The 22,989-nt window shown below is 44.3% G+C and overlaps 1 long non-coding RNA gene across 3 annotated transcripts in view; it reads left to right on the top strand.

Annotated features, from left to right (window-relative positions):
* The window catches only part of LOC146202116 (uncharacterized), a 674,799-nt gene continuing 651,810 nt past the window's right edge, over positions 1–22,989 (top strand). For 2 of the 3 annotated variants that reach the window (XR_014703645.1, XR_014703646.1), the window contains exon 1: positions 1–137. This is a non-coding gene — a long non-coding RNA (uncharacterized LOC146202116). The remainder of the gene's footprint in view (positions 138–22,989) is intronic. The other variant, XR_014703647.1, reaches the window with a different exon arrangement.

Below are 22,989 nucleotides of genomic sequence, written 5' to 3'. Positions count from 1 at the left end.
CGCGGCCGGTACGAGTCGCGCTGCGGGTTTGCCTGGGCCTGTAGCCCACTGCACGCGAGCTCGGCGGGACGGCGCGCCTGAGCCGCGGCGTTCGCGCGCGCACCTTCGCCCTGCCACGAGGCTCAGCCTGCGCATGGGTGAGTGAGACCCCGCTACATCTGCACGTGCAAAAATGGGGAAGGGAAAAAGCGCGCTTCTACTAGCTGACACGTGGGACCCGAAATTATATGACTACTTGCGAGTGGCAAGTGCGAGAACTCATTTCACTGAGGTTTGCAAAAATGTGTAATATAAAGTGGGTAGACCCGCGGCTAGCTGCCGGCCACCTGTTCCCAACTGCTCATTACGTTCAGTGTGAAGTGGCAGATGAAAGCTCCGTTATTTACTGGTTAGTCGGTTTCGGTTGTGGCGCTTCTAAGAAAATTCGGTCTCTTAGACGACTTTTGATGCAATATGCCTGTCAGCTGTCACCCAATATTGTTAACGCGGCGAAAGAACAAACAAACTAGAACGGTGACCTTCACCGTGTACGCAGCTGGTACAGTTTGCGATGTAGTTTTTCTACAAAGACAACTCTGGTGTTTATCTGTTTTTTATTTTATTTTTTTTTTTGTAAACTTCAGCGACGAATACACTTAAAGTCTGGTAATATTTTTGCACCTTTTTATTGGTGCTGTTTGAACTCAGCGATTAAGCGTCTGCCCGGTTTATATTATTTTATGAGCGTCAAGTCCCCCTACCATGCCGGCAAAAATGTTAAGCTGGTGGTTGGCAGCCGCGAAGTGAGAGAAGATATTATTTGCGTGTTTTAAAGTCCACTGATTAGTTAGTAAGTAGAGACCACTAACTGTGATTAGCATTTTTAAATGACTGTCCCTTACGTACCCGCACGTTTTTAGGATTTGTTTGTTTCCTCCCTCTCGCCGCAGAATTTGTTCGTCTGTCTTATCATTAAAAGCCTGGTGCGCTTTGCTATTCAGTATCATGCTGCTGAAACGCGAATGCGTGACTTCCCAACGAGAAATCAGGCATTCGCTTTCAGGACAGTTTGACGCCCCATATGGGTGAGTGTCTAACTGCGCGATCGGGCCACGGCGTTTCTGTATACAACTACTTTGAAGGTCGCACGTTCACTTCAGCCAGACACTGCCCCCCGCCTGGCACTACAGGAGCCCGAGCTGCGTCCTCGGTTCGTGCGCAGCTGTTCGCCTTCGGTGTCAAGCGTCATCCTTTCTTACGCCCACCACTACGGGTTGACTTCGCATGGAAATCGGAGCAGTCTCAATAGCTGTACAAATCAATGCGAAGCTGGACAGAAACCTCTGCACTGCCAGCTGGTATTGTTGTAGAACGCCAAAAAAAAAAAAAAAAAGACAGGAAAGGAAGGAAAAAAGAAAGTGAAGGAGACTCAGTAGTCCTTTATCTGGCACTGCATTTGGATCTTTCATGAGCACGGATTTCTGCTTTACCTCAATTCTCGTCTTTTTCTTTGCCCGAAACCTATGAAGGGCAAACGGTCTGCCGCTCGGTGTCTGGCCTTGCGTGTTAACGATTCCTTGCTGTTTGGTTATTACACTTGTCGACACAGTCGGAGCATCTGGGCTTTATTTTGCCTTCCATGAATTCCAGTGAATTTTTAATTCAGCGCACCGAAAGAAATGTACGCGGAATATGCAACGCTGTCACGATCTCTTTTGTCCTTTAAGCCCTGTCGCCCCGAGTTCACCACGTGCGCTGCAGATTTCATTGAGATATTGGTCCACAGATAACTATTTACCTGCTACTTTGACAATTTGGAACCAACTAGCCGGGCTTGTCAGTCTTACTCGAGAACTACTTTTCTCGCGAGGCACCCTTTTTATAGCCGAACACTCGCCGTCATCTCTAGCGCGGACCGGAAGGCAGCTGCTCCCGTTGTCGGCAACGGCGCGCAGATATGGAGGGGCGCAAGCGCGCTCAAGATGCTGCTTTCCGCGCGCAAATGAGGTCGTTGCTTTGGAGCGTCGTCCGGCTGTCGTCGCAGGCCGTACGCTCAGTTTTTCTTTTGTATTGTTTTGTTTTTGGGTGCCGGTGAAGTGATGGCTCTTCACTTCGCACTCCGTAATACGCGGAGAGCGGATACTTTCGAAAGAACTGAGTACCAGCTTTCCGATTGCTTTTTCAATTTCTAATTCGCCCGCTTCCCGCGCGCTCGTGAACCGCGTTTATGCCGTGAGCACGATTTGCATCCTCTGCGTATTTAAAGTTGCGGAGTGCCTTCTTCATAGCGGAACATGACCGGCTTAAACAAAAGGGGAAAAAAAAAAAAGAGGCCTTCCTTCGTACCCATCGCCCCGATGACGACTGTAAGCCCATATTACTCGAAATATACTTTCAAGTGATGCATTTCATGGAGAAGTTTTTTTTTTTTTGTTACCTAATTATGGTATCGTAGATCAAGTTTAACATTTCATATGAGTGGCACCGGCTATATGAGTGATGCAGTATAGTGGAGGGCTTCGGCAATCGCGACCACCTGGAGTTTTTAAACATGCACAGACATTCCACAGAACACGGTCGCCTTGCGTTCTGCTTCAATCACAATGCGGCTGCCTCGTACGGGATAGTACGTCCCCGTTCACGGATTCAGCAGCACAGCTCCCTAGCTATTGAGCCACCGCGGCAAAGCAGTGCAGTTTTTGTGAAGTTCAAAGCATTAGAATAAATGTCATTTGCTGACCTATTTCAGTTACTAAATCGTTCTGGCCTAGTAGCTGCGATGTTCAACTGGAACGAGAGCCCTTTACGGGCTCGAAGTGTTTCTCGCCCAGCTATACACTCTCGACGAGATCGGAAAAATGCACTCGCCTTAAAGTGCGAAGAGTTAGGAGAACAAGTTGTGGTCAGCCAAAAAAAAAAAAAAAAAAGTACGTTCTCCTCAGGTCAGGTAGCCGACTTTGTTTAAAAACAAAAAGGACAAGAAAAATAAACAGACTCTACGGCCGTTTTCGAACGCGCATTACCTGCGGAGAGGAAAACAGCGAGACCGGAAATAAAATAGCAGCGCGCTTTTGTAAGTTAGCTTCTGTAGCCAAATTCCTCGATGCGTTCGAATTCATGTTTTATGCGGTTTATTTTTTAGCCCGCTAGCCTTATGTGTGTCACTTTCAAAAAAAAAAAAAAAACTCTGTTGTGTCTGTTCTAAGCCACCTGCCGCGGTGGCTGAGCAATTAAGGCACTCGGCTACTGAAGCAGAGTGCCCGGGTTCAAGCCCGGCCGCATTTCGATGGAGGCGAAATGCAGAGGCGTCTGTGTTCTATACGATGTAAGTGCATGTAAAGATCCCCGGGTGGTCAGAATTGACCCATATAGCCTTCTACTAGGGCAGCTACCTCTTTCTCCCTTTTAATCCCGCCTTCCTCATTTCCCTTACGGCGGGGTTCAGGTGTCCAGCGAGAATTGCGACAGTTACTGCGCCTTTCTTTTCCTGTAAACTGATCTGTAATTTTTATATTAAGCTCCCGGCAGGTGGTAGTCGGCAGGTGACATGGCCGAGTACTGATTGGTCGGCTGGTTGTGTGACGTCACGAGGTTACATGACATAGTCGAGTTGGCCTGCCAACTCGGGCCAAAGTGGGAAAAGAGTGAGTGCCAGTTGAAGGATCGTTATGGGAGACAATTGTTACGGGGTGCCCAAACTCCACATAGAGAGAAACATGTCCCTCGAAGTTTTTGCCTCAACATATCGCGAAACTAAATATCCGCAGAGCTGCGCACGAATTCCGCATGCAGTACACTACCGCATATATAATCATCAGACGTTGTTTTTTCTCCTCCATATTAAAAGAAATTACGGAACTTATTGATATTTTTCTCTTTTAGCCTTGGTACAAGTCCATGTTCTTGATATTATTGTTTGCAATGTTCCCCCTCTCTCTCTCTCTTTTATTTTTTTTCTGCCGTAGTGCCTAGGATGCCCGGCTGGCTTTAAACGCGAAATGCCCCATTGAAAGCTTGCTTCGAAGCCCGTTTGCGTTTTCGCGTCACCGTACGACTCCGGAACGTTCTTCGAGCTACCACTCATTGCGCTTGGGGCAGGGCGTGTAATGTCGGTTGCCGTATCTATGATGCGAAGTTCGACAACATGATGTGGAGCTCAAATTCCGCCTTTCCTGGCAGCCAGCTGCATTTTCCTCGTTACCACCAGTGCCGAGAAGCATCTATTAGCGGCTTAAGCCCTGGAGCAAGCTATGACCGCTTGAGTGCGTACATGAAAGCCACTCATCCCACTCGGGAATCGTGCAAAGCTTCTTATGTGCAAAGAGAGGGAGAAACTTATACACTAATGAATGCTACAGAGAAGTAGACTCGCTTCCCCCTCCAGAGGGGCAAATGACTACTTGAGGCACATGCACACATCCAATCGCACGCGCGTACGCCCACTGCAAAATACAGATGAGTTGCCTCTTGGATACTAAGGCAATTGGTCACAGTTAGATTATCAACTATCATGGTTCATTGATTTTGGCAGCAAGAACTAGAGTGCTTTTTTTTTTTTTTTTTTCCTAGCGGCAATTTCAACGCACTCGCTTCTGGGATGCACATAGGCGGCGCTGCAAGAACACCTGTTTCAGTGACGTCTCGCGGAAAGGCTTGACAAGCCTGTCCTCTTAGAGAGCCCGCAGATGAGTGCCTGACGTCTTTTGAAATGAGTTTCATAACCATCTCTCGCACAACGAGACGAGAGAAATGACTCAGTTGTTATACGGCAGAGACCACGAGAAATAATTTTTGCTCACTAGCTCTCCCTTTCAGCAAATTAATACATATATATAAAGGTCAACGCTGAAAAAAAAAAGTTCATTATCTCCTTTATCGTTTCTCCGCTGCATGCTCTTCAACCGCTCGCTGGATCTGGGGACTGCAATTGCTTTTTCTCGCCAGTACAGTCTCTGGTTGTTTAAGGTACATCCGCTGAAGTTTATGTATATTCGCTGCTGATAGCCATTTGCGCAATTTATTGCAATTAACGTGGGTAAAATATTGATAGGAAATACCAGCAAACCGTCGTAATATAAAAAGAAGTGTGTGCGCCTGTTTCCGGGTTTCCCGCTGGCAGTGGAGAAAAGGAGCGCACACATCGCAACAGCAAACGAGGCTGGCTGCGGTTCGGACCCGTTCAGTCGAGCAGCGTCGGTTCAGGGGCACAGTTTTGGAACCGGCGTTATTGAGCGACACCCGAATCTTCGCAGGCGCTGAAATGTACACCGTCCCCGAATCATCTAGAGTGCGCGGATCGTACGGAACGATACGCTCCTCTAGAGACAAGAAAAAAATGTTTAGCTTTCCTGCGTTGCCATGCAGGTCCGTTCAGGCGGATGGTATTTATTAACTCTGTCTATACTATGAAACGTATTACACCTTTGGTTATTCCTGTTTTAGGAACATTACTTTCGTCCTTTTACTGTTTTTAACAGTATATTCGCGCGGTAAATCTGCAATAGAGCGCAGCCCCCCCCCTCCGTTTTTTGAAGCGAAAAGCTTCACTACGCTAGTCAACACCGCGTGAGCCGGCGTATATCGGTGCACGAGTGACGTCACAGGAAGGGAAAGGCGCAGTATCTGTCACACTTGCTCCTGAGGACACCTGTACCGCGCCGTAAGGGAAGGGAGGAAGGTGTGAGTGAAAGTGGAAAGTGAGAAAGAGGAGCCGTAGTGGAGGACTACGAAGTAAATTTGTCTACCTGGGAAGCTTTAACGTGCGCTGACATCGCACAGCACACGAACGCCTATTCGTTTCGCCTCCATCGAAACGCAGCCGCCGCGGTTGAGTTCGAACTCGGGTACTCCGGCACAGTAATGAGATTAGTTTTTGTCTAGCGTTCTCACCATCTGCAATCCAACACTTGAACGCGTGGCAAGGAACGCCACGCGACAGGAGCGATGGTGTACCGTCCAAACTCACCCTTGCCGGAGAACGTGTGACAGATACTGCGCCATTCCTAATTACATGTAGCACTGCGACGAACCCCAATAAGAGACAGATGATGTGAGGTAAAAGATGTGAGGAGAGGAAGGGTAAGCTTTCGTCATTCTCCTCTTAAGAGACGTCAAAGAGATGCTGTAATTTTGAAGCGAAAAGCTTCAGTAGTCAACAGCGCGCGTGGCGTGAGCCGGCGTATGTCGGTGTACGAGTGACGTCACGCATGGCGCAAGTGGCCGCCGCCGACTCCGTCGCCGCTGCTGCGCTCTATGCATTATCGCTTGACGTTCGCTGCAAGCGCGTGTTTATCACGGAGGCCGGCTATATAACCGCTTGCCAGGGAATAGGCGTGCGCATTCAACATGGAAGGAGAAGAGAGGGATACTACCGATACAGAAGTGCTACCACGGGAGTTGGCTGAAAAGGAGCGAAGAAATGAAAGGCTTAAAGCTTAACGAGCGTCCGAGACACCCGAACAACGAGAACGTCTCGCTGAACGATGCAGCAAAGCCGAGTTTGAAACGCCTAACGCATAACCATAAGCTACCGTAAACATATCCACAAGTTGAACAATAAGCATATCTATAAGCTAACCAGTAAGCATATCCGTAGCCTATATCATAAAGCATAACCATAAGCTAAACCGTAAGCATATCCATAGGCTAAATCATAAATCATAACCATAAGCATCACCGAAGCTTTTCGCTTCGAAATATCCAGGCTTAACCTTAGCTAAGCCCCAGCCATTTTTTTTTTTTGTCTGACTTTTAAAGTTGCTCTTTGTTTGGGTAAGGGAGGATATGCGGAAGGCTTAGGAGCAGCAAAAAAAGGGCATCAAGCACCGCGCGACTCTCGTTGACAAAGCACAGTCATCTCTTCGAACGCGCACAAGTGCGTAGCGGTTGAAGGCGCGTGCGGCGCTTTCATTAGGCAGAGCGTAGCTTAATGTGACTCCTTTGGGAATAAGTCTTCATCTCCGTAGCTGACTCCCTGCGGAGAGCGATCTCGAAGCGGTATACAGAACCAAGGCGAGCTGGCGGTGCAGCACGCAGGCAGCCCAACGCCCCAAAGCGTCGTGCATGTTCTCGGTTTATCTCGAACATCGGAGCTTGAGCGTAACTTGAGGCCAATTACTCTTGCCGTGTCTTGTGTGGATTTTGAGAGACGCGATGCGAGGACGAGCTAGAGCGGAAACAAGCGCAGAAGGAAAGTAATGAAACGGCTCGTTCTCCTAACAAAAGGGCCGCACTTTTCAGTGGACGCTTGTAAAGGTCTTCAGACAACACAAAGCAACGGTTCCGAAGTGAGCAAAGAGAAACGAAAGACAGGCGCGTATCACGACGCAAGTTCTTGCTCTATCGTCTTTGTCGGCAGGCGCGGGAAGCTTTCGCAAACGCTGTTTGCGGCGCTGTTATTAGTCACCTAATCAAATTTCATTGACTAGGACATTAATTAACCCAGTGCTGCGTGACATTCACTATCTTTTGTATGCATTCTATTTTTTTTTTTTCATTACGGTTTCGATAGGTCGACGCCGAAGTTAAAAAGTCTAAAAAAATAGTACAAAGGAAACACGCTTCACAGCTAAAGGAGGCAGAGGAAGGAAAACCGCGCAATTAAAGGACGAAATATGAGCCTATAGCTCAGTCACGTGTAAATAGGAGCCTCTAAGCGTCCGTACCGCAGCAGGGGGACTTTTCTTTTTTTGGCGTGCTCTTCACTGAGCGGGAATTCGTGATGCCGATAAATTTGGCCCTTAGATACACGGTATAGCCCGGTTATTCATGTGTGGGGTGAGAGGCAGTAAATATAAAATTTCCTTTTGCACTCCTCATTTTTATCCATTTCCTGAGAAAAAGAAAAGCGCGCTCTTCCTCTGCCCTGTGTAGTTTTCGCCCGCAAAATTTTCGCTCCTCATACTATTAGATTTTGTTTTTTGAGCCCGAACCACCTAGTCGCGAATATATATATATATATATATATATATATATATATATATATATATATATATATATATATATATATATATATATATATATGTATATATATATATATATAGCGGAATGAAAGAAAAAAAAGAGAGATATTTCTGCGGTTGAATAAACCTCACAGAATGAAATACGCACCTCTAAGGTCAAAGCCTTAACAGCTCAAGCATATATATATATATATATATATATATATATATATATATATATGAAGGAAAGAAGCCAACAGTCGGCGAGGCCAAGGAAAGCGTAGGGGATGGTACTTTTATGTCTTTTTTTTTTTAATGTTTGCTCCTCTCCTCTTTTATGTCGCCACTAGCTCTTTTTTTAGGCTCGTTGTTTTTTTTCTCAGCAGTAAAAATGCATCACCGAATTTTTCGCTACATCAGGGCAGCCTTTCTTTAGAAAATAACACTCATCGCCAATATATATATATATATATATATATATATATATATATATATATATATATATATATATATATATATATATATATATATATATATATATATATAAATGCATCACCGAATTTTTCGCTACATCAGGGCAGCCTTTCTTTAGAAAATAACACTCATCGCCAATATATATATATATATATATATATATATATATATATATATATATATATATATATATATATCGCCAATATATATATATATATTGGCGATGAGTGTTATTTTCTAAAGAAAGGCTGCCCTGATGTAGCGAAAAATTCGGTGATGCATTTTTACTGCTGAGAAAAAAAACAACGAGCCTAAAAAAAGAGCTAGTGGCGGCATAAAAGAGGAGTCAAATAATTTAAATAATAAAAACCATGCGTGCACGGCCATTCACGCGCAAACCGTAATGTTTAACAGAAGGCCGCCTAACTATCTAATAAACAGGAGACGACTCCGGTCGCCTCAGTGCAGGCATTATTTTAGTGCTCGAAAGCCACGTCGTATTTACGAGCATGCACCGCTAAACTAGTCAGGGCGTTATTTTGTTTTGTGCGTGCTTATTTTCTTATTCTCTTTCAAAAACAATCGCATTCATCCCGGTTCCGCCTTTGGTATCCTTTCTCGACAGACAGACACATTGCCCGAGATTAATTGCATCGGCCGGTTGAATAAGTAACTCCGGCTGACAAATAAAGTTTTCTCCGGAACGACTTCAAGTCGCGTGCTCATCATAACGCGGGCTGACGGCACTCATTCTTCATGACCACTCTGTCGCTGGAAACTTTCTCGCGAACATGCATTTCAATATGCTCAGTTCGCAGTTCGTCTCACTCATTCATGCTCCCAAAGGCACCGAGTCAACCGCCCAGTTCGCCTTTCTCCGCTTGATGAGAGCGTGGGCGTGCGGCGGTTTTCATTTCTTTTCTCTTTTTTTTTTTTTTTTGGACCTCTTACCTAGTAAATCGGCATTCTTCCCGGTACTTAGGCCACAGCGCTCTGCGTAGGCGTCTCACATCACCTTCCTGGAGAAGATAACGCGACAGGCTTGTTTGCGAAATCAATCAGGCGCCACCTATGGCGAAATGTGCGTGGAAAAATGAACGTTCGGTACGATATTCTGCGCACACAAAAATGTTAATCATGATAACGGCCATGTTCAGGTTTTCTTCTTGTTAGTGGTGCGTATATCAGACGCTAACTTGAATGGATCACTGCATGATATTCGAGAACGACAGCTAGCTAATTTATGATTTTTGTTTCTCCCACCTGATTCTGTTAGAACAGTCGAGTTGTCGCTATGAGATCAAATCGCCATGTAGACAACGTGATGCACTAAGAAAGCAACGATATAATCGCTCTCTCTCCACTCATTGTGATTCCAGCTATTGAGGAGGGTCGACTTCGGCGTTTAGTGTGTCTCCACACGACGAAGGAGCCATTGTATTGCTGCTCTGCAGCTTTCTCTCTCTCTCTATATATATATATATATATATACACACCTGGTTGGCCCACCTAAATTTAACCAAGGTTTTAAAATTGCGGTGAGCCTTAGCAAAGTCAAACAGGTAATAGCGGTTCAGAGTACCCTATGCTAATCTGCAGTATTTTTCATTCAAAAAGTGTCGATGCCAAAGTTGTAGCTCTTCTCAAAAAACGAGTAGCTACGTATTTTCCATCAAACTTATTTACGTGAAGTAATTTTTTACCAACGAAAACGACGCCAGGAGCTATACAAAAAAAAAAAAAATACTTTCTTCTGACTGAGGCGTCACTTCAAAGCCTCGAGACATCCGTCGATAATACAAAGTCCGCTTTTCTGGGGCGTGCTTTCTAATATGAAGCTGGTTGTACACACTTGGCGACTGATTTAAAATAACAGCTGGTCATGTGACAACATTTTTTGAGGGTCTATAGTAGGGCGGCTTAAGTCAAGCTTACTGGAAACAAAGTAGCTAGTCGTATTTCGAGATCTGCAACTTTTGCTTTGAGACTTTTTCTCTCAAGACAATAATAAAAATAGCTAATTATATTTTTTAATTAATTACCCTAGATGAACGAAGAAGAAACTTCATACTAGCATAAACGACTTTGAACTGCTCTGAATTGGTTTCACTGGGCTTACGCTCACAGCACTTTTTTAAAACCTTGAGCTGGGACACACGTTATATATCGGGTTTTAAACCAAAGGTTTAAGAAATATGGTGACCCCTAGCCAAGTCAAACAAATTAAGATCTGTTCAGAATAGTCTATGCTATTCTGCAGTATTATTTTCGTTCACCAAAGTCAATCAATTAGTAATGACTAATTAGTTATTTTCTATTTGTTGCCTTGAGAGAAGCGTGTCAATGGAAAAGTTGTAGATATTCTCGAGATACGGCTAACTACGTCGGTACAGCTAGCATTTACATAGTGATTTTTTTACCCCTCCTCCCCCCCCCCCCCCCCCCCCCTTGTCTGACACTATAAAAAAAAATACCTTCTTCGTAACAGCGGCGCCTCTTTAAAGCCCCGAGATGCGCCCCAGATAACAAAATCCTATTTTCTCTACAGTGACTTCTTCGAACGGTTTAAAATCACGGCTGATCACGTGACAGCGTTTGCGGAGGCCTATAAATAGAGCAACGTAACTAGCCGTTTGTCGAGGTGATCTGCAGCTTTTGCCCTCACACCTTTTTCCTCACGGCTATAATTCCATCCCAGTGTTATTCTTCTTGGTATTTCCATTTCATGGTCCGGATCTGCGGTTACTACCTGTCCTAAGTAGACATATTCGCCTACGGCTTTCAGTGCTTTGCTACCTAACGTAAACTGCTGTTCCTTCCCTAGGCTATTGAATATTGTCTGTAGTCTTCCGCATTATAATTTTCAAGCCTACCTTTCTACTTTTCCTGTCTAGGTCATCAATCATTATTTGCAGTTCATCCCCCGAGTTGCTTAGCAAGGCAATGTCATCAGCAAATCGCAGATTACTGAGGTATACTCCATCTACTCTTATCTCTAACTGCTCCCATTCCAAGTCCCTGAATACTTCTAAGCAAGCTGTGAATAGTACTGGGGAGATCGTGTCTCATTTCCTAACACCTTCCTTTACAGCAATTTTGTTACTTTATTTATGCAGAACTATGGTTGCTGTGCCCCTCTATATATATCTTCCAGCATTTCACGTACGGCGCGTCTGCACCCTGATTTCGCAATGCCTGCATGACCGCCGAGGTTTCTACTGAGCCAAATGCTTTTTCGTAATCAATGAATCAATGAGTGTAGAAGGGCATGTTATATTCCGAGCATTTTTCTATCACCTGGTTGATGGTATGGATATGATTGATAGTAGAGTATCCTTTCTGAAAACCTGCTTGATATTTTGCTTGATTGCAGTCTAAAGTTGTCCCAATTCTATTAACGATTACTTTGGTGAATACCTTGTACGTAACAGACAGTAAGCTGGTTGGTCTGTAATTTTTCAAGTCCGTCCTATTTCTTATTAATTAAGATAATGTTTGCGTTCGTCCATGGTTCCGGTACTGTCGATGACACGCACTGCGTATACAGGTTGGCCAGTTTTTATAGCACGCTATTTATGCGCCATATACTCTATCGCGATCGTTTTCGCCTGAAGATATGCATTGCAGCCATTCGTTTCTCTCTCGCTCTTGCATCTTCCCAAATCCATTTTGTTTGACTCGTCTTCGATACCGGAGTATATGGATAGAGGTCTCGTGTCGCTTTTCAGCTGCTGGCCCTGAGCTCGAAGATGGTGGCTATCGGCCTTTTGCGGGACGCGACTGCGCATGCGCCCAACCCCTAGCGGCGTAGTCGCGAAGCGCACTGGTGGGTTTGTGGCCGCCGCGATCGGCTCTGTCGGTGGGGTAAACAAACCGGCGGCTGCCCGCGGCGCCTGCATTTCTGCGGTTGTTTTGGTGGTCGTTGTTGGATAGTACGACGCCCCTGACGATGCCGACAACTTGTGTAGCGTTTGGTTGCGATACACAATGTTTAAAGAGAAGCGGCCTCGGCTTTTTTCGCTTCCCAAGCGCTTCACGAGACCGTCTTCGACGCGAAGCTTGTATAAAAGCTATTCGTCGGCAGGGCTATCAAGGGCACACTTGGGAGCCGTCGAGCGCGTCAAGACTGTGCGGGAACCACTTTGTAACACGTACGAACTAGGTACTGAAGTTAAATGTTTGTGCAAGCTGTAATGAAACCTTTTATTAATGAGCAGGAAAGCCTTTCATGTCACCGCGGCACCATGATTTCATCCCGACGATATTCAACTTTTCGAGCAACGAGGCCAAGCGGGAGAATGCAATGAGCCGTTTTCAACGTGCGACAAACCGGACAGCGAAACAAAAGCAACCAGAGGAGTCAGCGACCACCTGCCAGAACAATGCTTGTGGGGCAAACGTGCACGCGTCTAAAAGCTATGGAATGTAGTAAACATTTCACTTAAAACAAAAACATGGAAGAACCTTTTCTGTCATCAACCTGCCTTTATTTGAAGCTTGTTTCTAGGTGTCGAATACTGTTTCCTTCGTCTCTCGTATTTTTTTTTTATGACCTTGAGTTGCTGCAAGACCGTTCTCAAAATCAGACCCCAGAGATTTTGATAGCTGTCCCCTAGCACCACCAAGTTGGTTGCCTTTGAGAGTGTTCATTGAAATGTCATGTAGCATGGACTATCTACATTAAGTTTGATTACCATTTGCTCGTAATGCATTGAAACTTGTTGGGTTACTGGTCTCTGAGAAGAACCAGAGAGCTGTTTTAGAAACTGCCAAATATGTGGTTGCAGCAGAGTTGCTAAATTTTCTTTTCTCACATATGTTAATTGTCGCTGCTTCTGCATCAAGAAGTAGTCATAGCAGTGCATCTCAGGGTTATCAAGTCATTGTTTAAGACATTAGCATAATGTACAGAAGCATGGCATGGTTCAGTCACTTCAACTTGTCATTTTTATTTATTTGTACATTCTGCAGTCCCGTAGGAACTTTGCAAAAGTGGGATGAAGTACATATGAAGTGGGATAGAAGTACACAACTATTATAGACTGCACAGTTTCTTTCATTTACACTGCTAATTAGAGCACTGCATGGGCCGTAATTATTAGCCTGGGAGGAGCCCAAAGAAATCCTTAACTACTTGCCCAGCCCTCAATGTGGGTGGGCCCAGCTGAAGCCCGAAAAGAAAAATATGAGCTAAGCACATTTCACTAATGCAGATGTTCTGGTTACTTCAAATTTCAGTGAAAAAAAAGGCCGGAATAGTAGCATGAAACTAACTCCGGGTTCTGGTTTCATTGGTCTTTGTTTTTTTCTTGCCTTACATCCCATTGATACGAATGTTTCGAAACATTACGTTTCGTATGTAGCCTTCAACTTTGAAGCGGTGGCCCTTGCTCAACTGGCAATCGCATCGCATGCCGGACGACTGGAGGTACCGCTGAATTCGTTCGTCAGTGGGCTTCGCTGCATTCCTCAGGCGTGACACCCAGCCATCACGTATCTCTAGATACCCGCCAGGTATCAGGTGCTGCCCAGGACACGCCATCGTCGACAGAACCAAAGTTATGTGCGCCAAGAAAACGTGCTCCGCAGCGGGGCTCAGCTTGCGGAGGAGCGGTCCGTGCGGTGCAGTATCCCGCCAGTTTGGTTGCGGCGTTATGCACGAGGTGGCAGCGCTGGAAAACGCAGAAGGCCGATTAACGGCAAGGCCCCGTGGAGTGGGTTTTTTTTTCTTTTTTGCCTGATTAACTGAACAGGAAATAAATGCTGCCCTATTGGATTCATAATGCGTTCGCGAGCTAATACCATGCGTCACTTGGAGGACGAATTTCGTTCGTTGCCCCACTGTTAGCTTCCGTTCGAAATGGAAGCAGTCATTTCATCACGACTGTTAGGTGGCGTGTACTGCGTAGCGAAGGCAAGCTTGGCGTATGGTTTCCCAAGAGGCTCAGATGCTTTTTGTTTTTTCTTCTTTTTTTTTTCTTTTTCTTTTACGCCCGCAAACGCGTACCAAACACCTCGAAACTGGCACTTCTTCAAGCGAGAAAGCGTTCTGTTTGACGGCGCAGGATGGAGTGCTGCGTCTTGACGTTTATGCGAGGGCCCAGCGCGCCACTTGCAAAGCGAACGCCCCCGAAAGCACTTTGCACCGCGTTCGAGGAGGAACGCCTTGATTGACAGGTCGACAGCCTGTGGGCAGGCGCAACCGACCCCGTAACGACACGTTGTTAGACGATATATGTTAAAGTAGAAATCTACAGATACAGACAGAAGCCTAACTTTCTGATAACGTTGTTAACCGACGGAGGAGAGCATTTTCTGCAATATTCTTCGTTCTACTTACACGCGTTTTCATTGTTGTCGGTATTCATTTACGGTAGGGACGCGTGCAACTGCCGACAGCGCCGTGTCAGACACCTTTCGCCGCGAGGTGCCGTGTTATGCATCGACTCGACGATCGGACTGACGTATACACGAGCTGCAACACAGTATTAAAAATGTAAGGTTGTGATTAGACAATTAATGAAAAGACGATTATTCAAGAAGCAAGAGTGGAACACAAAGATCAACACCAGTTTCGCGGATAATAAGCACAAAACGGCATATTTTTCGCGAGCTAGTGTTTTTGCCCAGGTGGCTTTCGTAAAGCCACGAGGAGTCTCCTCAATAGGTGGCTCTGCGCAACGGCTGCTGCTGTAGAGTCAAGGTAGGTTGGATGACCTCCGTCCCAGTACTTTCAGTCAGCAGCAGGTCGCGGCAGTGTTGGTGGCCTATAAGTTGACCGCTCAGCCTTTTCTGCTGAGACTAACCAATTTACCTAACCACCAAGCAAAGCCTTCGGACCAACTGCACTGAAGTCTGGTTGAATTAATGGCCCGGCATCGAGATTAGTTTCGCGAAGATTGTTTTTGCGACCGTTCTTGGAGGCTTGCTGCTTGTAGGGTCACCGCCTAGACGTTCGAGTGTAGGTAGGCGACCGTCTGTTCTCGAATCAGCTCCCGCGGCGGCAGAGCTCTTGATGACCGCACTGCCTCGCATACACCAATAAGAACAAGTACGTTGTTCGTTTCACAACGGGATAGTTACAGCTTGCTTAAATATATTTAGTCCTTAGCCGTGTTTTAGGAAGACATTTTGTAATTTAGGTTTTGTGTTATTTTTGCTGGATAAGGTGATAACAGAGTGCACTAGTAAACAAAGAAGGTCTCAGGGTTACGCCAGAACCGTGTTTCAAAAGTTGCTAACATGATGCTTTTGCATATTGCGCATCACTGCCGTTTCGAAAAAACGAACAGATTCTGCAGTATCTTGCACGCAGTTTGCGCGTGTGGTGTACTTTTTGGTTGCAGTTTGCGCTCGTAGTTGTTTACTTAATATTCTTTATGGGCGTACTAGCGCCGAGCACGCACCAACACTGTCCAGAGAACTTTCGGTACTAATTCTGCGAAGATAATGACGTCTAGTTTGTGGTTTTATTGCATTCCAAACCGAGTTATTTTCTTTTGTTGTTCTTTGCATGATATTGAATTGCCGGTACTTCAAAGTAGCTCATATTAGTTAGTAGTTCATTTGTTAAAAAGAACAGTGTTTGAGAGTCTGAAGAGCACGGGGTGTGTATAATTATTGTTGGCAACTAGCTTTGAGCGAAAACGTTAACTTGTTACATGCTGCAAACAAGAGAAATAGTGCCACCAATTGTAGAGGAGGCAGCGAGGCACACGGTCGCGTTGCATGGACGTCGAACATTAGGAATTTTTGCTTAAAAATAATAATGCATCTACGTCGTCAACATTTTTGTGTTGAATGAGCTCAGCTTCGAACGGGGAAGTGGAATATCTAGTCAATAGCAAATCTCGCGTGATAAATTTAAGCGCTCATAATAATCTGTTCTATAAGAGGCAAATAAATGTGATTAGGAAGCATGGGGCACACGTAATCGCTTTTTCTTGTTTAACCAGTGTAAAGGCTGTGCAAGTTGTACACAAAGCCACTTGAATGGTATATATTTGTGTATGGTACACCATCATAAAAGGTTGTATGTAAAAAAAAAAAAAAACAAGTAAATACTGGTCGCTTTAATGACGCGGCCATGCCAGTGACTGTTGCATATTTCAATAATCACAGAAGCAAGACAGTGTCGGTTTACCGTTCTGCTTGATGCGAATCGTACAATTACTGAGTTCTCACTTGACACATGGAGTACAAGCGCATATCTGTTTACTTTATTTTCGGCCTATCGTGTGAATAAAATAAATCGCTGCTCGTTCGACGAGTGCGGCATTAACGTGAAATGACCTAGAGTGAGAAAAAGCGGCTAATATTGTATTTATAGGCGTGGTCTATTCGCTATTACTTACGCGCCCACTTATCTCAAAGAAATTAACAAAGCGAATGTTTCAGTTAAAATAGGGCAAAAAATATTACACGTGCAATTGTTTAAGAAACGATGAGTTTTGGCCACTGACTATAGGCAAGACATAATTACAGTTTCAGAAGGAGGAATCACAATTACACTCGGGAAGCTAGTTCGTAAAGTCGGAGGCCTCGGCTGTTAGAGAAACGCGGAAGAGAGTGCGATAGAATGATAATATCCTACACAATGCAGGTCAGGTGAGAATAGCTGTTTCGCGTGCTTTTTCTTCCACATCCCTTTGCAGTTCGTGATTTGAGCTTTGGGCAGACAAGGGCCTGCCTTGTTTTGAGCATATATCAGGTTCAGTGACGTTACCTAATCGTTAACTTGCACAATGTCCGTAACGGTCTGCTTTCAAGGTGGAACTGAAAGAAAGCTCCTGCTTAAACGCTTTCAGTCGCCTTGCGACCGGGTGGTCCTAGTGATCGGCTAAAAGACGGCGGTTGCTAAATATGCTACGCACGAATGACGTATTCGCCTTCATAACTTTATCTTTTTTTCGTTTCTGACGCTCCACTTTGCGCCTTTACCAGAGGCGCGGAAACCGGCTGCATTGCGCAAAGCGGCTGCACCGTGTATGCTCAGCTGGCAGGAGTATCGTTCTAACGTGACGCAATAGCTGCTAATGCCGCCCTTACGGAAGGGAGAATGTGTGCACCCATAATTTCAATAAACACTCGCCTGTTTGGACAGTGTGTATCTTGGCGCTGGTTCAGAAGAGGCGACGAGCAGCGCACGCACGAAAACGAAAAAAAGAAGAAACTTCGCGAGACTTTCTTTGGAGTGAAACACCTGCCGAAGTGCAACTCCACCGGTGTTTCCTCTTTTTTTTTTTTTTTTTTTTTTTTTTTTTTTTTTTTTTTTTTTTGCGCCGCCATTATTGCATTAGTCGCAAGAAGGCGAGGTATACCTATCGTTGAGAGACCGGTGCAGAAGACATAAAATGTGATGTAGTAGCCTGCATGGCTATAAATTCAGACATCAAAGGGGTCGTGGTGAGCGTATACCGAAAGCTGTGGGTTTCGGTGATACGTAGTAAAAGCAGCAAGCAACGCATCAGCGGTATGGTGAGCAGGCGAATGCCATAGTACTGGGTGGGTAAAAATACTGCGGAAAAGCTGGGCGACTCGTTACCAAAATAAAAATAATCAAGCGTAGAACTTGGACAATAACTTGGCATCAAAAATAGGATTCTAATAAAAAAAATATGAAGTAATAATTCGGCACAGACACTCAACTCACTTTACGCGTGAGAATGCGTTACGTTACTTTACGCTACGTTAATCTGTGAACTGCGCTGAATTATGCTATGCTGTCTAATGACCGAGTCATGATACTTGACTATGCATAATGTTTGCACAAACTATACATTATAAGGTGCTGAGCCACTGATCTCGAACGTGCAAAATGGGAGAGCAGGGAGTCAATGTGTAAAGGAATGTGTTGGAGTGTCGTGCATAATTGGTAGCAAGACGACAAACGTAGGAGCAGTATATTTAAGGACAGAGAATAATTTTCAGGTACCAAACTAAGATGTGGTTGGAAGTGATGAGGATATACAGCAATTTGGGAATATTGCCCGGGTACTTTTGATGGCCAGCATGAATAGTCGCATCGAGGAGTAAGTTTATACGTAGAAAATGACCGGAAGTTAAGACGTAGTGAGACTTTGTTTTGCCTAAAAAGATGGAATATTTTGCAACCTTTTGATAGAGAATTTCTTTCCCTTTCAGAGAGCTCTACTCTAGCAATTATGACATTAAAAGTGCTTTCGGGATCAGTTTTTACGGTGACGTAGAGTAGAAAATGCGGACTTTTCAAAAACATGCGCATGATCCTGTTTTCTTTTTCTTCAAAAAAAAAAAAATAGATTTGGCGATCTTCTGATATGTCATTTTCTTTGCCATTCAGACAATATGATGCACTTTGGTCACACCATTTTGGGGTCTTCAGAAAGGATTTTTTTTTTATCCTTCTTCGCACTAAGTTAAGCGAAAAGGTGGAAGTGTACAGAATCTGTATTTTTATCACAGCAGCCTTTTTTGAGTTTTGTGCACATTCTTCGAGCAACTGTAAAGCGTACGCAAATGCATTATTCCACAGATTTTAACCAGCCGCTTTTACATGAGCACGACTACAATCGATTGCCTAAGTCAATATTTATTTCTATTATGGCTAAAAAGAACACACGTGAGTGGCAATTTTTTAGAACGTCCGAAAGAACCAGAAATGTAATATATCTCATTTTGAGTAACCCAAATAATTCTAGTCGTGGTTATGTAACTTACAATTTATACTGTGATACGAAATTTCAGGACTAAGAATTCGGCTGATTTAAATAAAAAAAGGTACTACATTGGTAAAATATATATATATATATATATATATATATATATATATATATATATATATATATATATATATATATATATATATATATATATATATATATATACTGTGCAACATTTCAACCTGGCTTTGGACTCTAGTGCATGCTGCATCTATTTATAAGATTGGTAGCACATTTCGTAGCCAAAGATTTTATTAAGGCCAGTTTACCACCAATCCCTGAAAGCCATATACAAAAGTCTCAACGCCCCCCTCCCCCACCTCCTTCCCCCTTCCGCTTAAAGCCGGAACTCTGTAAGTACAGCAACCTAGTTACTCTGAATGAAGAACCTAATTATGAAAGACAAATCGCGGGGGAATTCCGAAACAAGCTGTGAACCCCTGACTGCTGTTTGATGTCAGAAGTAATTAATAGCGAGATCGCTTAAAAGGAAAAAGACGAAGTATTGGACTCTGAGCGATCATATAGCGTATTAGATGGATCTGATCCAAGGAAGACAAGGAGGGAAGGCAATTTTTATCGGCAAAGGAGAGCGAAAATGGTAACATGTATTCGTAAATAAACAAAGAAGGCACCTCTGCAAAAGTAGGACTATAATGAATTCGAGTGGCTCACGCGGGAGTGAACATAAAAGCAAATTGTGTAGGCAGACCGCTGATAAGGAAAAAGGACGCCACGAAGCCGGCGACATAAAGAAATGAAGAAGGCTATTGAACGACGCGCAGCTTACAGCGAACAAAAAAAAAAGGGGGGGGGGGGGGACAATTAGGCGCGATTTGTGGAAAATGAGTAAAGACAACTTTCGAGGTATTTCGGCAAACGATCTAAATATCGAGGTCATTTTTTTGGAAAGAAAAAAAAAACATTTAGTGATCGCTATAACGACCGAAGTAAGCGAAACGCCTTAAAGAGAGCCGAAAACTCTGACAGCACGTGATCTTTTCATGGAGAGAGAATCAAAGAAAAAATGAGTAGATTCACGGGGCTGGCTGGCACTATTCAGAGGTAGGCGCTATTGAAGGATTAAAAAAAACTTATAGTTAACTCATTTAGGCTGGATAGTTGGTCATTTGGGCCGTCTTAACTAGGAAAGAGGATAGATAATTATTCATGAACGTATAAAAGTAGGAATAGAGCAAATGTTAGTCATGCTAACGAAAGAACTATGGTCAACGTGTACGAAAGCATTGTTAAAGTATTTAAAAAACGCATATTCAGAGGTCGAAAATGCGGCGGCTGACACCTCACAAAGATCCACACACACACAAAAAAAAAAAAAAAAAAGCGGAGAGCGCTTAAGACGATGTATGAAGCGGTAGCTTTAGTGGTTGCCTTCAGCGGCCCCCTTCCACATCACTTCGCCGATACGGAGAGTGCCTCTTCGTTATATTTCCTTTTTTTTTGTTTATTTTATTTACCACGAGACGCACAAAGCCTCCCTTTAGCCAAGCGAAACGTACGTGCCTCGCGGTAGGTATATAGCGTGTCTGGCTCATGACATAAGGTTCACAGGTTCGATTCTTTTAAATTTTTTTTTTTTTCAGTGCAGTTGATTAACTTTTCGTTCCTACATGTCATCATAATGCTTGAGTTTTGTTGCGACCTGATAAACGCGGTTTGTCCTCTGTTTTGATCAAATGATCAGAAGGATCGTGACTTCACGATCCTTCTGACCAATCCTGGAGTTTCTCGACGCCACAACTACAGCGCTGGGTCCTCCGCTGAACGGGACCCTTAACGCCACTGCATTAAAATGCATAAGTGTAACATTATGCAGACAAACTAATGCAACCACAGTTGCTCGCAAGCTAACAGCGCGATCAATAAAACTTCAGAATGCAGGTATAAACCCAGAACCGTACAATACTATGGCGCCACGATAAGATACGAGCACACTCTGACTGCCTGGAATCCGACGAAGCCGATGATAACGAGGTCGATCTAGCGCTGTTTCTCGTGAACGCGTCAACGCCATTAGTAGGATCTGATCGAATATTTAGATGAATCCCCCAAGGTGGAGTAGATTTGTAATAAGGAAGTAATTACTCATTGACATCCACCCAAGCGCAGCCATACGGCTACAAAGGAAAGCTATACAGCTCTCAGATACTTCGTTGGTGAAGAAAAAAAAAAATAAAACTACGAAGTTTCTGAGAAGGCTGTTAGCTTTCCTTTGTAGTTGTATGGTTGCGATTGGGTGGATGTCAATGAGTAATTACCCCCTAATTACATTAGTAGGATCGCGTCTTACCGTGAGCAAGGACCTCGGTGATGAGCACATGCCGCGGTGCTGGAAAGCTTGGGAAGCGCCACGATAGGGCACGCTTTTTACCAGTAGACGTCAACGAAGAATTTAAATATTAGAGCCACTTCAGAGTTTAAGTTGCTACGAACTTCAGATACAACAGAAGCAAGCCGCTCGACGATCATGTTAGGTATAAGCAGTTTTTGGACTCCTCGATTATTTGTTTTTGTAAATTCGGGTAACTATAGTCCTGATAGCCAACTGATTGTGGCATGTATGCCCGAGTTACTGCCATTCTTTGCCTAAAATGAAATTTCAAAAAATAATTTGGGCGTACTTTTCTCGGCGTTTTTCGGTTTAAACAGGGAAGCCCAAACCGAGTCGGCTCAATTTATGCGCATCATTATGCTTCGGGCACATTAAGGGGTTCACCTGAACAGACAATGGAGTATGTTTTGTTAGAACGCAACACTAACCAGATTTTGACGCAGGCACAGTAAGTGTTACCGATACTTTTCGATTCGGGGATAATCAGTGACAAGCAGGCATCCGCAGTAGACGTCAGTACAAAATAGTTGGAGGTTCGGAGGATTAAATCAGGACTCTGTTCTAAAGGTACAAGCTTAGGATTCCAAGTCTACATACCATGAGCGTCATTGGAATCTCTGCGGAAAAGGATACATTACAAGGTAGCGCTTCTTAAATACTGATAGAAATGGTAAAAAAAAAAGAGAGAGAAAGAGAGAGAGACAAAAATGTTGAGCCTGGCGGCACTCGCTGCCACCCCGCTTCAAATGGAGCGATCTTAGCATCCACTCATGTGACAGTTGCCACTTTTTTATTGTGCGTCGTCAACAATGATTAGTTTTTGCGATACAGGTTTGGTTCTCCTTCCGGCGTGACCACGGGGGGACTACATGAAGTCAGGGGCAGTTTCAAGACACGTGCTTAGAAAAGCCTAATTGATGCGTGCCACTCAACTGCAGGGGGATGACCTTTGTCTTTTCTGTTCCCTGCCTTCTCTGTTTTTGTAACATGGACATAACTGGCAGATATATTGAAACACTATGTCTACTACGCTAAGGAGCAATCATTGCATTTTTGGTGGGCACCGCAGTTTCGGTGGCGCAATCGTGAAAGAATTTTGCCCCCCCCCCCCTTTTTTTTTTTTTTTTACAATTTTCACACAGAGCGGCGCAACATGCGAGCCTTCTTTGAGAAGGATACATCTGGTCTCGTTTGTTTTTGCTACTTATTATCTGGTTTCTGGCGCTTAAGCAGCCCCGTTTCCTCTGCTGTTGCATTTGGCTGGCTCAATTTCATTTCTTCCACATCGCTGGTGGCGCAGTTTACACCGCCGCATTTAAGAAACTCGGCCAAGAGTGCGACTTAGAGCAACACTAGAGAAGGACAAGAAATAAAAGCAGTGCGAGACGTGTTTTTTTTTTTTTTTCCTCTCCGTCACCTTTTGGCGGTGTTTAATATTTCTCGTAGTTTCAAACCTTTGATCCGCAAGATGTGTTGGCGAGGGAAGATACGGACGTCCACATTGCTAATGAAATTTAGTCATTTAAAGAACCTTTAGCTGAGA

Source organism: Amblyomma maculatum, chromosome 1 (assembly GCF_055883805.1).
Source record: "Amblyomma maculatum isolate TAMU_Amacu chromosome 1, ASM5588380v1, whole genome shotgun sequence".
Lineage (NCBI taxonomy): Eukaryota > Metazoa > Arthropoda > Arachnida > Ixodida > Ixodidae > Amblyomma > Amblyomma maculatum.
The sequence above is the reverse complement of the archived record's forward strand: the minus strand, read 5'-3'. Positions and strand labels throughout refer to the sequence as shown.